Genomic DNA, 15,951 nt, shown 5'->3' on the forward strand with positions numbered 1-15,951 from the left:
ACTTCCGCTCATGAAGTTGGGCAAGGTAAGAAATAATTACCGCTGGAAATTATATTTATAGCGATGTATGAACATCAACTGCTTCCAGCCAAGACATGCACAATCTAGGAGTATTTTCGTTAATTTCTGATGTTCCTACAAAGAGAAACGAAAATGCAGAGATATTTCCATGTTACTATATTTAGAATTTTGCTTCGATCCAATAATTTTCGTACCAGATGTATTTCGCACATTATTTCAGATTGACAATAACCAGTGACGGAAACTGTGTTTTATTCTCACTTTATACCTCACATGTATAAAACTGCTTTAGATTGAATTGTGATTATTAAATCTCATTATCTGGCTATGATCTGTATCATGTTCATGTAATAAAAAATGAACAGAGGCTTTGGTCTGTTTAAATAATTTTAATGCAGTGCAAGGATATTGTATAAATACCCTCTACAAACTCATTTTTAGCTTGATTATTTGAAGAGTATGCAGAGCTATTTCACTCACCAATAAGTCAGTTTCTGCATCAGTATTGGCCATTCAAGCAAGTTTTGTATGTAAACTAGTCTATATTTGTACAGACTACAGTATTGAGTAACAGCCCGTGGGAATGGATTGAAGCTTCACAAGCTAATTCAATGTGATGATCTGATATGCAGTGCATGGGCTGTATAAATCTGTCTTACGTTTCTACAAAGTTATACTCCTTTTTCGGTTAACACTAACAATTTTTTCCTAGTGACCATGCAGAAGGAAACTGCTTTACAGAAAAATTCAACAAAATGTCATATCTTATGCAATTTATTTCAGTTAAGATTTTTTGGGTAGCCCATAGGACTTGCCAGCTTTCAGGATTTACTGGTACCCCTGAAAAGCTACTGTCAAAGGGTCAGGGACCACTGTTCTAAGTTTGAATCCCTGCTTTCTAAGTTTTTTTATGTAAGCTTGTTTCTCTATTGCATCCACCAATGGGAATCAATTGAAACTTCACACACTTGTTTACTGTGATGATCTCTGACTTTCAGTCTAAGGTTCAATAATTTAATTTGCATTTTTACCAAGTTATACCCAGTTTTCAACCTGACTGTATTGGAATCATAAACCTCTGTATTTTTCTTTCTTTACACTCAGATATCATAACAACAGTGTGACCTCATTTTTGACACCATTTGTCAGGTCGGAGATTTCCCCTGGATTGAGAGACAGTCTCTAGATCTAAACACTGTCTCTCGTTTGAAAGACAAAATGTCTTTCGATCGAAAGACTGTATTTAGCTTAAGTGTTGAAAAAACATGAAATCATTATTAAAACAATCATTTCTTTACAGTCGCATTATTGAATCATTGAAACAACTTGTTATTTCAAGTAAACTTTACAAGAAACACATTGTCATAGAAGTTTGCTTAAGCATTATAATGCTTAAACAAAATTCCCAAAATAATTTTGATTTTGAAAATTTGATAAAAGAAAGATAATTTACTATATTTGAAATAAATTTGCGCATTCTAAAAAGAGAGTTTTAATTACTCTTTCAATGATTTTCATTGCTTAAGCTAATTTGAGTCTTTCGAACGAAAGACATTTTGTCTTTCGAAGGAGGGACAATGTTTAGATCGAGAGAATGTCTTTCAATCCAGGGGATGTCTCCGACCTGTTTGTTGGTGTTGACGTATTAAAAAGTAGATAAACAGTGTTTTTATGCTCCATGAAGGGTGAGCATATAGTTGCCGCTTTGTCCGTCTGTCCATCACATTTTGTCTGTAGTATAACTTGAAAAGTTATGATTAATGGCATTTGATTGAAACTTCACATAATCATAGCTCTAGGCCATTGAGACAAAGTGCAGTGTCGAAGAATCATAACTCTACCTTACCTAGTTTTTGAATTATATCTCTTTATTATACAAAATAAGGCTTGTCCGTAGCATTACTTGAAATGTATTAATGGCATTTCATTGAAACTTTGCAAAATGATAGAGGCCATTGACGGAAGTGCAGTGTCAAAGAACCATACTCTACTTTACCTGGTTTTTGAATTATCTCCCTTTATTCAATTTTCTTCTTTTTATTATCTCCATTTTTAGCTCACCTGTCAAGTAGTCACAGGGTGAGCTTTTGTGATCGCCCTTCGTCCGTCGTCCGTCCACAATTTCTTGTCTGCACGATAGTGGTTTCATTTATGATTTTATCAGAGTTCCCACTCACGTAAAATACTACGTAAATCACGTAATAAAAATAAAATTCACGCAAGTATTTTTTACCCGGTGCGAGATCGCGCGCGTACAAAACTGCCGGGGACGAATCCACTAAGCTGGAATCCCACGCTATGTGTACAAAAATAAACCTTGGAAATACTGCCGCAGTGCGTCATCTGCGAATCGATTGGCTTACAGCTCTCTGACGTCAAAAAATGTAGACGGGTTGTATCTTTTAACGCATTGGTAAATGAATGTACACTTATTAAATGGTTACCGATCTACATCCGGGTCCCCGGGAACTGTCTCGTCTGCAAGAATGTCGCAGTCGAAGCTTTCGGCGTTTGGCTTCACGGCAAATTTCATACCCCCAAAATTTGTGTTTTACCCCCAGTTTTTGTACCCAGGGGGTAAGTTTACCCCTGAAAAAAAATCTGAGTGGGAACACTGTTTTATTTTAACCAAACTTGCACACAACTTGTATCACCATAAGATCTCGGATCCTTTCCTGAACTGGCCAGATCCCATTATGGGTTCTAGAGTTATGGCCCCTGAAAGGGCCAGAATTAGCTATTTTGACTTTGTCTGCACAATAGCAGCTTTATTTATGATTTGAGTTTTACCAAACTTGCACAAAACTTGTATCGACATAAGATCTTGGTTCCTATCTTGAACTGGCCAGATCCCATTATGGGTTCTAGAGTTATGGCCCCTGAAAGGGCCAAAATTAGCTATTTTGACCTTGTCTGCACAATAGCAGCTTTATTTATGATTTGATTTTTACCAAACTTGCACACAACTTTTATCAAAATAAGATCTTGGTTCCTTTCTTGAACTGGCCAGATCCCAGTATGGGTTCCAGAGTTATGGCCCCTGAAAGGGCCAAAATTAGCTATTTTGACCTTGTCTGCACAATAGCAGCTTTATTTATGATTTGATTTTTACCAAACTTGCACACAATTTGTATCACCATAAGATCTTGGTTCCTTTCTTCAACTGGCCAGATCCAATTATGGGTTCCAGAGTTATGGCCCCTGAAAGGGCCAAAATTAGCTATTTTGACCTTGTCTGCACAATAGCGGCTTTATTTATGATTTGATTTTTACCAAACTTGCACACAACTTGTATCACCATAAGATCTTAGTTCCTTTCTTGAACCGGTCAGATCCCATAATAGGTTCCAGAGTTATGGCCCCTAATAGGGCCAAAATTAGCTATTTTGACCTTGTCTGCACAATAGCAGCTTCATTTATGATTTGATTTTAACCAAACTTGCACACAACTTGTATCACCATAAGATCTCGATTCCTTTTTATACGCCCTAAGGGAGGTATTACGTTATCGCCTGGGTGTCTGTCTGTCTGTTGGTTAACAATTTCCCTTCCGCTTTGTAACTCTTGAACCCCTTGAAGGATTTCAAAGAAACCTGACACAAATGTTCATCGAAACGATGTGCAGAGCGCATGTTTCAGATGGCTCACTTTAAGGTCAAGATCACGCTTAGGGGTCAAAGGTCATATGACTTTGTTTTGTGTGTATATTGCTCTGCATTTGTGTTGCATTGCAGTGCTCTTGTTTTTATTTGGCAGATCCTTCTTTTGTTCACTTACAATAATTTTTTTTAATTACTTCCCTTTTATGTTCCTATAAATAGCTTATTTAGTAACTTTTTCATTAATGGCCGTAGAGAAAAACCGAGACCACTTGTCTGTGGTACAACATGGATGGTACCTCCAATTTTTAGGTGTATTTTGACATATCTGTACCTTTAAGAAAATTTCAACTATTATTTTTTTAGTTATTTACTATCAAAGTCTACACCAGGAGACACAATTCCCATAACTCTGATTTGAATTTTGACAGAGTTATGTCCCTTTTTAACTTAGAATTTTTTTACTGGCAAAGCTCTAATTCAGAGCCAAGCACTGAGAAAAGTCAAGCGCGCTGTCTTACGGACAGCTCTTGTTTGACCTTCTTGTCCTTAAGTGCAATGATAACAGGTGAGCGATATAGGGCCATTATGGCTCTCTTGTTTGTTTGTTTCTAATACGTTATTCCCCATCAGGGCACTCGTTTGGCTGTTTTTGGGGCCGAATATGGGCCCCATTCCCCTCATAAAATAATATGTTTTTTTCCCCTTTCTCAGAAGAAAATTACCCTGATAATAGGTTGTTAGACAAAACTAGATATGAACTCTCTTTAAGGTTATGTTATAGTGCCTCTAAGGAAGGTTTCTGTTGCAATATTGTTACATTAAGTTAGAAATGATTGAAAACAACATAAATAGGTGTGAAAAGTAGTAATATATATATGACTAAAAACTTGCCCTTTTTGTCTTAAAACTACAAAAAATCCCCTTCCTGAGGGTATGGGTACCTGTCCCCAAAAGTTGTCCAGTGCCCTGCCCATATTGGGACAAGCACATGCATCAAGGAGCATCATTCGGTTTTACTGATTCCTTGTTTTCAATTTAATATAGCCTAAACTGGCCAGAGAATGAATGTTTATCATAACATATCAGTAGTCTAGTGGTAGAGCACCAGTTTAGATTGCAGGAGGTCATAGATTTGCTCCCTGGCCGCTTATTAAGTGGTGTCACCTATACAGATAAGTGTCCCTCAACAAGACTTGAGATACCTCGAAAATACATGTATACTATAATCAACCAAAATTTATCACTGCCAGAAATAAAACAACTTTCAGTTTCATATCTTACTCAGAGTTTAGATGTTACAATATTTTTATCAACTTCCTGTTCTGATTGTTGGGATGTTTTGGTTTCTCCACTTCCCTTCATTTGATTTACCATATTTGTGGTCAGAACCTCACTCATCCTCCAAGATGAGTACCAAGGAAAGTTTCATTCGCCCTTCCCAATTTCTATTTGTATTAATGAGCAGACACATGGATTTCTCAAGTCCTGTCTAGTAAACCTATAAAATATTGGCCATCTTACCTAGAAACGGATGCAGCCTTCATAAACAGAAAAAAAAATTCATCAGCTGTCGTAACCAAGCTATATCTCTAGGGCATATAGACTCAGACTGTCATTTGTGAAAAGTACAAATGAAACTGAAGGTTATCTCACAGGATATCTCATTCCCCATATTAGGAAACCCTGCCATTACCATGCACCCAGTGGCCTACAGGTATGCAGCAGCAAAACTTAATAATTGTAAATACCCATTCTTCTCTGAAATATTTTTGTTTATAAAACTTGTATAAATAGATGGCAGAATGTAGAATATGAATATCTAAATTCTTATTCTTTTATGGTTGTTCTTAAAACTGTTGCAACAGAAAGTCCAAAAATAGTTCTGCAATAACAAAAGTGTATTAAATATGATTTTTCATGTTTCTTTTTTACATATATACAGATGGCAATATGAGGACATGCAAAGGTCCCTTGTTTTTGAACAGTGCCATTCATATTTGCTGAATTAGCATGTATGTACAAAGCAGGAAATTTATCTTAATTTAACCTTTAAATTATTTGAGAACTTGCTGCCTAGTGAAAGACCAAACATGACTGCATGTATGAAAATTGCTAAACATTTTGCAAAATGTTTATTTTATCAGGTCTTTTCATATTGGCATTCAAATTATTATGGTAGAAACTGTACTAACACTTAGCCTGCTGGCAGCAAGTGATTCTGCCTTTGCGACCAGTGCTGACCAAGATCAGCCTGCACATCTGTGCAATCCGATCATGGTCTGCGCTGTTGGCCATTCAGTCAGTATCTTTTTGGTAAGCATCCCTTTTAACAGTTAATGATACTGTCCCAAGTTGAAAGATGGACAATTTCATTATAGAAATTTCGCAGGGTAAAAACATTCAGTTTTATTTGCTAATTTAAAGTAAATTACTGCAGAATAATCACTTCCTCTTTATTTTTATCACACTAAATGAGGAGTTTGCACGTTTATACATTTTCTAGTTTCATATCTGTGATACACTCAGGACTGCGTACTCAGGCATGCTGGATACATGCCTAGTTACGTGACTGTCGAGTGCATTCTTTTAATAGACATGTTACTCTGTCATCTGTCAAGTGTGTTTTTCACAGTTACTGGAAGGATTTGCTGATTTTTAAGTAGTGTCTGGTAACTATTGATTTTAGACCTTTTGAAAGAAACAGCTACATGCTTTTTTGCTCGGCTTCTGCATAAAAACAGTCACTAAATATTGATTACCCTGAGGAGCTATTTTTTTACGTGATGTAAGAAGAGTACTAGTGTGAGGAAATTTTTCACATCATCAACATTATCCTGTAACTGTTACACAGTAACAAGATTTGGTCATAATGTTTTGTAAAATAGTTAAAAATTGTAAGACAGTTTTATTAAATAGTCTGATAATTGTAAAATGGTTTGAATAGTTGTAAAATTATAAAAAAATATCCTAGTTTAAAAAAAAAGAGTGCATTGATTTGATAAAGTCCTGATTTTGATACTGTACTAGTGTTTTTGGAGTTTTTGAATTTGTGCCTATTGTACAAAATTGGTAAAAATACAAGATGAATGCACATGTTGATTTTCTGGATTTATTCAACAAGTTTTTTGCATGGTTTTAGTAATTAACTATTATTCCCTATGCACATTCATTCTTGTTTTTATAACAATGTTTGCATAAATCTTTCATCAGTAAGTTTGTACCACTTGTCACTTTCAAAGTACTCACTTTTTCTGGATTTTTGAGATTTTTTTTTTTTTCGCCAAAAACGTGTGGGTTAGTCCACTTAGTCATATTACAACTACATCGTTCCAGGTGTACTCAACTCATGTACAGTTTTCATCTAAATACACGGGAATAGGTGTCCATATGCATTTTGTTGAGTATTTTGTGCCAGTATTTTTATGCCTCCGAAGGTGGGCATATATAAAATGGCACTGTCCATCCATGTGTGTGTGTGTGTGCGTGCATCCGTGTAAATTCTTGTCCGGGCTGTAACTTGAACATTCATAGGGGGATATGAAATTAACTTGGCATTATTGTTCCCTATAATGAGATGACATCTCATGCACATAACCCACACGCTTAGCTCCAAGGTCAAGGTCACAGAGATCAAAGGTTAACAGGGTGTATTTCATATCTGGTGCATAATTCTGCCATTCATCAAGAGATTTTGAAATTACTTGGCACTTATTCCTCATCATCACCCACATCATCTGACAAAAGGGCCATAACTCTGGCACCAATATTTCATGAATTATACCCCTTATCACATAGATTTTCAGGTTAAAGTTTTGATGCACTTTCACTCTCTCTCTGTTATTACTGAATGGATTTGATTCAAACTTAAAATATTTATTCAACATCATCACCCTTATCATATGGCACAAGGTGCATAACTCTGGCACCATTTTTTCATGAATTATTCCCCCTTTTTACTTAGAATTTCAGGTTAAAGTTTTGGTGCACTTTCACTCTACCTCTGTTATTACTGAATGGATTTGATTCAGACTTAAAATAGTTGTTCAGCATCATCACCCACATCATATGACACAAGATGCATAACTCTGGCACAATTTTTCATGAATTATTCTCCTTTTTACTTAGAATTTCAGGTTAAAGTCTTATGCACTTTCACTCTATCTCTGTTATTACTGAATGGATCTGATTCAAACTTAAACAATTGTTCAACATCATTACCGTTATCATATGACACAAGGTGCATAACTCTGGGACCAATTTTTCATGAATTATTTCCCCTTTTTTCTTAGAATTTTAGGTTAAAGTTTTGATGCACTTTCACTCTGTCTCTGTTATTATTGAATGGATTTGATTCAAACTTAAAATAGTTGTTCAACATCATCACCCACACCATATGGTGCAAGGTGCATAACTCTGGCACCAATTTTTCATTTATTATTCCCCCTTTTTACTTAGAATTTTAGGTTAAAGTTTTGATGCACTTTCACTCTGTCTCTGTTATTACTGAATGGATTTGATTCAAACTTAAAATAGTTGTTCAACATCATCACCCACACCATATGACACAAGGTGCATAACTCTGGCACCAATATTTAATGAATTATGCCCCTTTTTGCTTAGGATATACTTATATATTGTTTTGATACATTTTATCTTTACCTCTCTTATTACTTTAAGTTGGTATTTTTGACATAGACTCAGGCTATTGTGCAATATCTTCATCCACAATTAGAGTCATTAAACACTCCAGTGACAGCTGTAGTTTCCTCAGATGTGCCCAGTTTCACTATCCAGCATCGAAATAGTCGAGCGCGCTGTCTCCTGTGACAGCTCTTGTGAAGTTACTTGGCACAAATGTTCCCCATGATGGTGTGTCGTGTGCAAGACCCAGACCCCCAGCTCCAAGGTCAAGGTCACACTTAGAGGTCAAAGGTTAACATGGTATATTTCTTGTCGGAGCTCTTACTTCAACATTCATAGTGGGATTTGAAAATAATTTGACACAAATGGTAACCATATTGAGAAGGTGGGCTTATGACCCGGGTCTCTCAGGTCAAGGTCAAGGTCACAAAATGATTCATACCTAAACTATTCTGGCATATTTTGCGCAGACAACTGTAGCATTCTTGGGCATGCTTCGGCTTTTTGTTTAAACAGGTTTTCAAAAAAACTGGTTATTAGATTGATGAATGTTGTTGGGCAAGCGTGCATGTGTACAGGCAGGCGGGTGGTGTCAACTTTTGGTTTCTGCTTAATTACTGGAGTTAGGAGTGACCGATTCAAATGAAACTTGGTATATAGAGACAGTGTTTGGAATTTCATATGAGGTCACTAGGGTCAAGATCAAGGCCACAGTTGCTAAAAATAGAAAAAACAGTTTCCACTCAATAACTTTAGTTCGCATTGATGTATGTGACTGCATTGAAATTTAACTTGGCCTAAAGGTAGCTTATACACTTTCAAGATATGAAAACGCAACAAACATATACCTGAATATATTTTTACTACAAAAAGCATCACCTTGAAATGTTCAACACACGCACATCTCGATACTCTATACCCATTGTGTACAAATTTAATCAGCACAACAGGCCGTAAAATTAACAAAATGGGTATAGAGTATCGATATGTGTGTGTGTTGAACATTTCAAGGTGATGCTTTTTGTAGTACAAATATATTCAGGCATATGTTTGTTGCATTTTCATATCTTGTCAGTGTAGAAAAACCAAGCTTTTTATTGTATATGGGGTCAAGGGGGCAAAGTCAAGTTCAGTATAACTAATTAATCTTCATACTTAGAAAATTCCACCATGGCGCAGTAGAGCATTGGGCAAAAGCTACCTTTTGTGCTGTGAATGGATGGGTCGTGGTTCAAATCCCACTGAGCGCCTAAACGCCTAACTTTTTCCTTCTTTTTTTTTGTGATAAAAATTTTATTTTAATGCCATTGGGTCAAGGTCACAGTTACTAAAAATAGATTTTGACTAAGGTGGTTTTTGGTTTATAATTTTAGTTTGGACTCACTGTCACCAAAGTTGATGTACAGCAAGCTTATCTGAAGAATTAGCTTTGGATGATATTTGGGGTCGCTGTTACTAAAAATAGAAAAACAGCTTCCACTCAGTATATTTAGTTTGGGTATACCTATGGTCAGCAAACTTGGTGTGTGGATAGCTTTTATCAAACACAAAGGTTGGGAATGTATTTAGGGATGACTCAGGTCAGGGTCACTGTAACTGAAAATAGAAAAATGGTGTCTGCTCAATAGCTCTAATACGGAATGAGATAACTTAAGATTTCATTATCAGGCCAATCATTCTGTTTCAGTTCTTCAACATTTCAAACCCTCGTCTATAGCTGAAAATCTATGTGGAATTTATTATATCGATTAAAGTTTTGAAATGCTTAAAAGCTTAAAGTTTCATTATTTCTTTTATAGGTAGAGCAGTACTGTAAGATTTTTCGAGAAAAAAAAACAACAATAACGAACAAAAATTGTTAGCCCTTTCAGTTCTTTTTAATTGGCCATATAACACTACTGACTGGACTTGTTCATTCACAAAATCATTAAATAATACCTTGTATACCTTAGTTTATTTGGAATTCAATGATTATATATATGTCTGCTTTGTTTATTTATTACATGTATTTTGTAGATATTTGCACTAATTTATTTTTGTCCTCGCTAAAACGCAGTTTACTTAGAGTACAAAGTTGACTTTTAAATGTAACGTATAAATACATTGAATATAGTGCTACAGTTTTAAAACCTTTTAAAATTGATGTAAGTTTTAAGGTCTCGAGTTTATTCATCTTCAGCAGACGCAAGTGCTTATTATTGTAAAAAGGCTAAAGTTTGCATGTCTCTCGAAGATTCCTTTTGGTTTAGGGAAAGAAATAGCTTGCACAACTCTTAACTTCACTTCATGAGTTTATAGCAATTAAATACAGAGTTTTAACTAGATTTTGAAGACAGATGCTTACTTATCTGCTAACCTGGACAATCAGCTTGTCGAAGGGAAATGGCAGCGATAAGCGGTACACACATGTGCGTTAAAAAATCGATTTCTGATGGGATCATAGATAAGTTTGATTGACATGCGGCAACTGGTCAATTTCAGAGAGTTTTCTTAATAATTGCGTCTTTGGTATGTCAAGCAATTTTGGAGTTTGTGAATTGGTTTGATCCCAGTCGAGGCATATGAAGTTCTCTATGATGATTTTGTGTGAAATCTCGCATCCTTCACCTTTGATTCCTGTCAGCTATGTGGCAGTTACTTGTGGAGAATATGTTAGTACTGGCCAGTACATTATCAATGTTAACTGGATGAAGTTGCATGAGATACAGGTTAAAAACAGCACAAACAAACATACATTTACCATTAACGAATCAGCAAAAACTATATTGCTACTTGTTATAGATGTTTATTAATAAATCTTTTATAGATGAGGAGAACCTGTAGATATCACTTGATCATTGGGAGAGGTGTTTGGCAGGTTTTCAATGAATATTGATGAGATACAGATTTTGTTGTGAAAAGAATGGTTGTATTTCATCATAATTTTGATAAAGTTTGTACAAATATTGCCTATTTATGAGCTGACCTCTAATAAGGCAGACGCAAGATGAAATCTTCTGGCACTTACGGTAGATTTGGGTAGAATTGTCCTTGTCCATACATTCTGTCTGTCATTCCATCAGTCTGTCAGAATTTGTGTTGTGCATAAATTATTTTAAAAAGTATTTGACCCAGAGTGATCAAACCTCACAGGATTGTCATTCTTCCTGTGAAGCTGTGCACGTGGTGTTTTAAATTGGGATTTCATACAGCCAGATCAGAGTAATGGCTCTTGGATTAGTCAAAAATAAGCAAAAAAAAGGACCTTAAAGTTGCATGTATCTCAAAAAGTATATGACCTAGGATTATGAAACATTGTAAAAATATTATTCAGCATGTGAAGTTTTGCACCTGGGACTTTGCTTTAGATTTCACACTGCCCTTGACAGTAAAAATTTATAAAAGGACACAAACACTTGACTTGCTTATATCTTAAAACATATTTGACCTAGGGTCATGAAATGTAATTATAATATTATTCAGCATGTAAGATTGAGCACCGATGGTTTCATTTGTGATTTCTGTTATATACATCAGAGTTATTACCCTTGATTAAATAAAAAATATGCTTAAAGGGCATAAAGTTTTTATTGCATTTATTTAAAAAAGTATTCGACTTAGGGTCATAAAATTTTTAGAGGATTGTTATATTATAGCATGTGAAGTTGAGCACCTTAGTTTAGTTTTTGATTTCACTCTGCAAGACCAAGACCGTAGTTATTTCCCTTGACTTATTCAAAACTATGTATTAAGGGCATAAAATTTTGTGTCCAATTTATCTCAAAAAGTATTTGACCTAGAGTCAAAAAACATTAGAGGATTGTTATATACATGTGAAGTTGTGCACCTGGTGTTTTAATTGTTGAACTTTGATTTCGCTTTGCAAGACCAGAGTAATATCCCTGGACTTAGTCAAAAAATGCAAAAAGGGGGGAATAAATGTCCCATGTATCTCCTAGATAACTAGAGTCATAAAATATTAGAGGATAATGTTATATAGCATGTGAAGTTGTGCACTTGGTGTTTTAATTGGGATCTCATCCAACCAGGCCAGCTAGAGTTATGGCCCTTGACTTAGTCAAAAAATGCATAAAAGGGCCTAAGTTGCATGTATCTAAAAATATTTGACATGGGATTATTATACATTACAGGAATATTATTCATCATGTAAAATTTTGCTTCAGGTGTTTTGTTTGGGATTTCACTCAGCCAGACCAGAGTTATGGTTCTTCACTTAGTAAAAATACACATAAAGTGCTTAAAAGTTTGTGTTGCATATATCTTGGAAAAGTTTTTCACATAGAGTCATGAAACCAGTGTACATTGACAGAATGCCCTATGGACACACATCTAGTTAACACTTGTGTATCATTATGTTTAATGGGATTTAGTTCCTGTATGCAACTCCGCTTGTTGTGGTAAGGTAGTTCTGCACGCTCGAATCAATTTTTTTTCTACAATGTAGAATTTGCTTAAACTCAAAACTTCAGAATATACTTAGCAAATTCAACAAATAAAAAAGATAAGGTTGTGTGCTTGATTTTTTGCTAGACTGATTTGAAAAACATGGACCTCTTGCATTTTTAGCTCACCTGAGCACAAAGTGCTCAGGGTGAAGTATTGTGATTGCTCACCGTCCGTCCGTCCACACTTTCCTTTAAACAACATCTCCTCCTAAACCAACAGGCCAATTTTGATGAAACTTCACAGGGTTGTTCCTTGGATGGTCTTCTTTAAAAATTGTTCAAAGAATTGAATTCCATACAGAGTTCTGGTTGCCATGGCAACCAAAAGGATAAACTTTAAAAAAATCTTCTTCTCAAAAACCAGAAGCCCTAGAGCTTAGATATTTGGTGTGAAGCATTGCCTAGTGGACCTCTACCAAATTTGTTCAAATCATGACCCCAGGGTCAAAATTGACCCCGCCCCAGGGGTCACTTGATTTTACATAGGAAAATCTTAAAAAATCTTCTCAAAAACCAGAAGCCCAAGAGCTTAGATATTTGACATGTAGCATTGCCTAGTGGACCTCTACAAAATTTGATCAATCATGACCCCAGGGTCAAATTGACCTCGCCCCATGGGGTTACTTGATTGTACATAGAAAAATCTTCAAATATTTTCTAAAAATAAACCAGAAGGCCTAGAGCTTAGATATTTGACTTGTAGCATTGCCTAGTGGAGCTCTACAAAATTTGTTCAAATCATGACCCTGGGGTCAAATTGACCCCGCCCCATGGGGTTACTTGATTGTACATAGAAAAATCTTCAAAAATTTTCTAAAAATAAACCAGAAAGCCTAGAGCATAGATAGTTGACATGAAGCATTGCCTAGTGGACCTCTACAAAATTTATTCAAATCATGACCCCCAGGTCAAATTGACCCCGCCCCATGGGTTCACTTGATTTTACATAGGAAAATCTTCAAAAATTTTCTTAAAATAAACCAGAAGGCCTAGAGCTTAGATATTTCACTTGTAGCATTGCCTAGTGGACCTCTACAAAATTTGTTCAAATCTTGACCCCCAGGGTCAAATTGAACCCCGCCCCATGGGGTTACTTGATTGTACATAGAAAAATCTTCAAAAATTTTCTAAAAATAAACCAGAAGGCCAAGAGCTTAGATATTTGACATGTAGCATTGCCTAGTGGACCTTTACAAAATTTGTTCAAATCTTGACCCCCCAGGGTCAAATTGACTCAGCCCCAGGGGTTACTTGATTGTACATAGGGAAAACTTCATAAATTTGCTAAAAAATAAACCAGAAGGCCTAGATCTTAGATATTTGATATGTAACATTGCCTAGTAGACTTCTTAAAACTTTGTTGAAGTCATGACCCCTGGAGTAAAATTGGCCCCGCCCCAGGAGTTACTTGATTGTACATCGGAAATCTTCCAAAAAAATTCTAAAAATCATCAGTTTGACATTTGAAACATGTAGCTCATATTTCTCAGGTGAGCGATCCAGGGTCATCATGACCCTCTTGTTTTTATCATGGGAGTCTATGGGAAAATCATAACTTTCGTAACATTTTCGCAAATAGAAATCTTTCCACAATGTAGATTTTAATGAAATTTCTCACAGTTGTAAATAAACATATGGCCTGTAATGTGGTGAAATAAAATGTATATGTCTTTGTGCTTATTTTTGAGATAAAAGACCATGATTAAAGAGAACCACATATTTCACGCTAATTTTAAGACATTATTTTAAATTATTTAACGTGTCAGATGTTTTAATATTATATTTTCACTTTAGAAAGATAGTAATAGTGCCATTGTAATATTATTATAGATTTACTCACAGGTTGCCATTAATTATGTCTCCCACCACACAGTGGTGTGGGAGACATATTGATTTACTCCTGTCTGTGTGTGTGTGTCTGTCTGTGTGTCTGTCACAAATCTTGTCCATGCTTTAAGTGAAACATTTCTCATCCGATCTTCACCAAACTTGAACAGAATGTGTTTGACCATAAGTCCTCGGCCAAGTTCGATAACCAGCCAAATCGGCCCAGGCACTTTGGAATTATGGTCCTTGAATTACTGAAAATCGGCCTTTTTACTCTTGTCCACGCTCTTAAGTCGAGCAGTTCTCATCCGATCTTTACCAAACTTGAACAAAATGTGTTTGTAAGTACTTGGCCAAGTTCGATAACTAGCCAAATCGGCCCAGGCACTTCAGAATTATGGCCCTTGAATTACCCAAAACCAGCTTTTTTACTCTTTAAAGGTATATTAATTTTGTAGTGAGACATAGTCAACAGTATATAAAGACTGACTTACTATTTAGATGATTAGGCAGTTGTGGGAGACCTGCGCTTTTCTCAAAAGCAGCTCTAGTTCATAAAATGATTTTCATTTCCATACGCCGAATCCAGGCCTTATTCTGCTTTTTTCGGATAAATGACGCCATCACTTCATGTTTATCAGATGTGCAGAACTACCTGAAGTCACCAACTTCTAGGCAGGGACTAATGAGGGAAAAAAGTACAGAACAGTGGCTCTGTATGTGCAAGTTATATGAAGATCTAATAATTAGGTTAAATAACTTTGATTAATCCAGTCAGTTGATTTAATGCAATGACTTAGATACTTGATTTGTCATTTGTGTTAGATTTTATCATATCTTGCTGGGTTGGCCAGTATCCAGCTGTTGTTAGATTTTCAAGTGATCTCGGATTGAAATGATTACTTGTATAGAAAAATCCAAGGAAGAAAGATTTTTCTTGCTGTAACCTTTATGCTTTGATATTTGAAGTCCCAGGTGCCTGAAATATTTGTGTTCCAAAGTATATATTAAGCCAATCTTCAAATGCAGAATATTCATTATTGACTGTCAGAAAAAACATAGTAACAATTTTAATCAGACCTTTGTAAATTTCAAATTTAACCTGATCAATGAAAGTGTGGTTATTGTTAGAACAGTGAGTTTATTGTCAGGCCTGTTAAAGGGGGCAGTTGTTCTTAATTGACTGTCATACCTGTGAAGGGGAAGCTATTGATCATAACCATTTTACCTTCATACCAGTTAAAAGGAGGAAATTTTTGTCCAGTTTACTGTCAGACGAATGGGAGGTAATTGTTACAAAATTTGAAAAGTGACTAAGGGAGGTACATTTTGTAATCATATAACTAATTTGATGAAGCTGCTTAATTGTTGGATTCATTCAGACTTTGGATAAGAAAGAATCAACACTAGTTTTA

General features: G+C 35.6%; 1 protein-coding gene across 1 annotated transcript in view; it reads left to right on the forward strand.

The window, feature by feature from the left end:
* LOC123547385 (protein FAM53A-like) overlaps positions 1-15,951 on the forward strand; it is a 58,373-nt gene continuing 42,422 nt past the window's right edge. The window contains exon 1 of the mRNA XM_045334436.2: positions 1-25. The gene's annotated coding sequence lies outside the window, so the exon portion shown is untranslated. The remainder of the gene's footprint in view (positions 26-15,951) is intronic.

This window comes from Mercenaria mercenaria, chromosome 9 (assembly GCF_021730395.1).
Source record: "Mercenaria mercenaria strain notata chromosome 9, MADL_Memer_1, whole genome shotgun sequence".
Classification (NCBI taxonomy): Eukaryota; Metazoa; Mollusca; class Bivalvia; order Venerida; family Veneridae; genus Mercenaria; species Mercenaria mercenaria.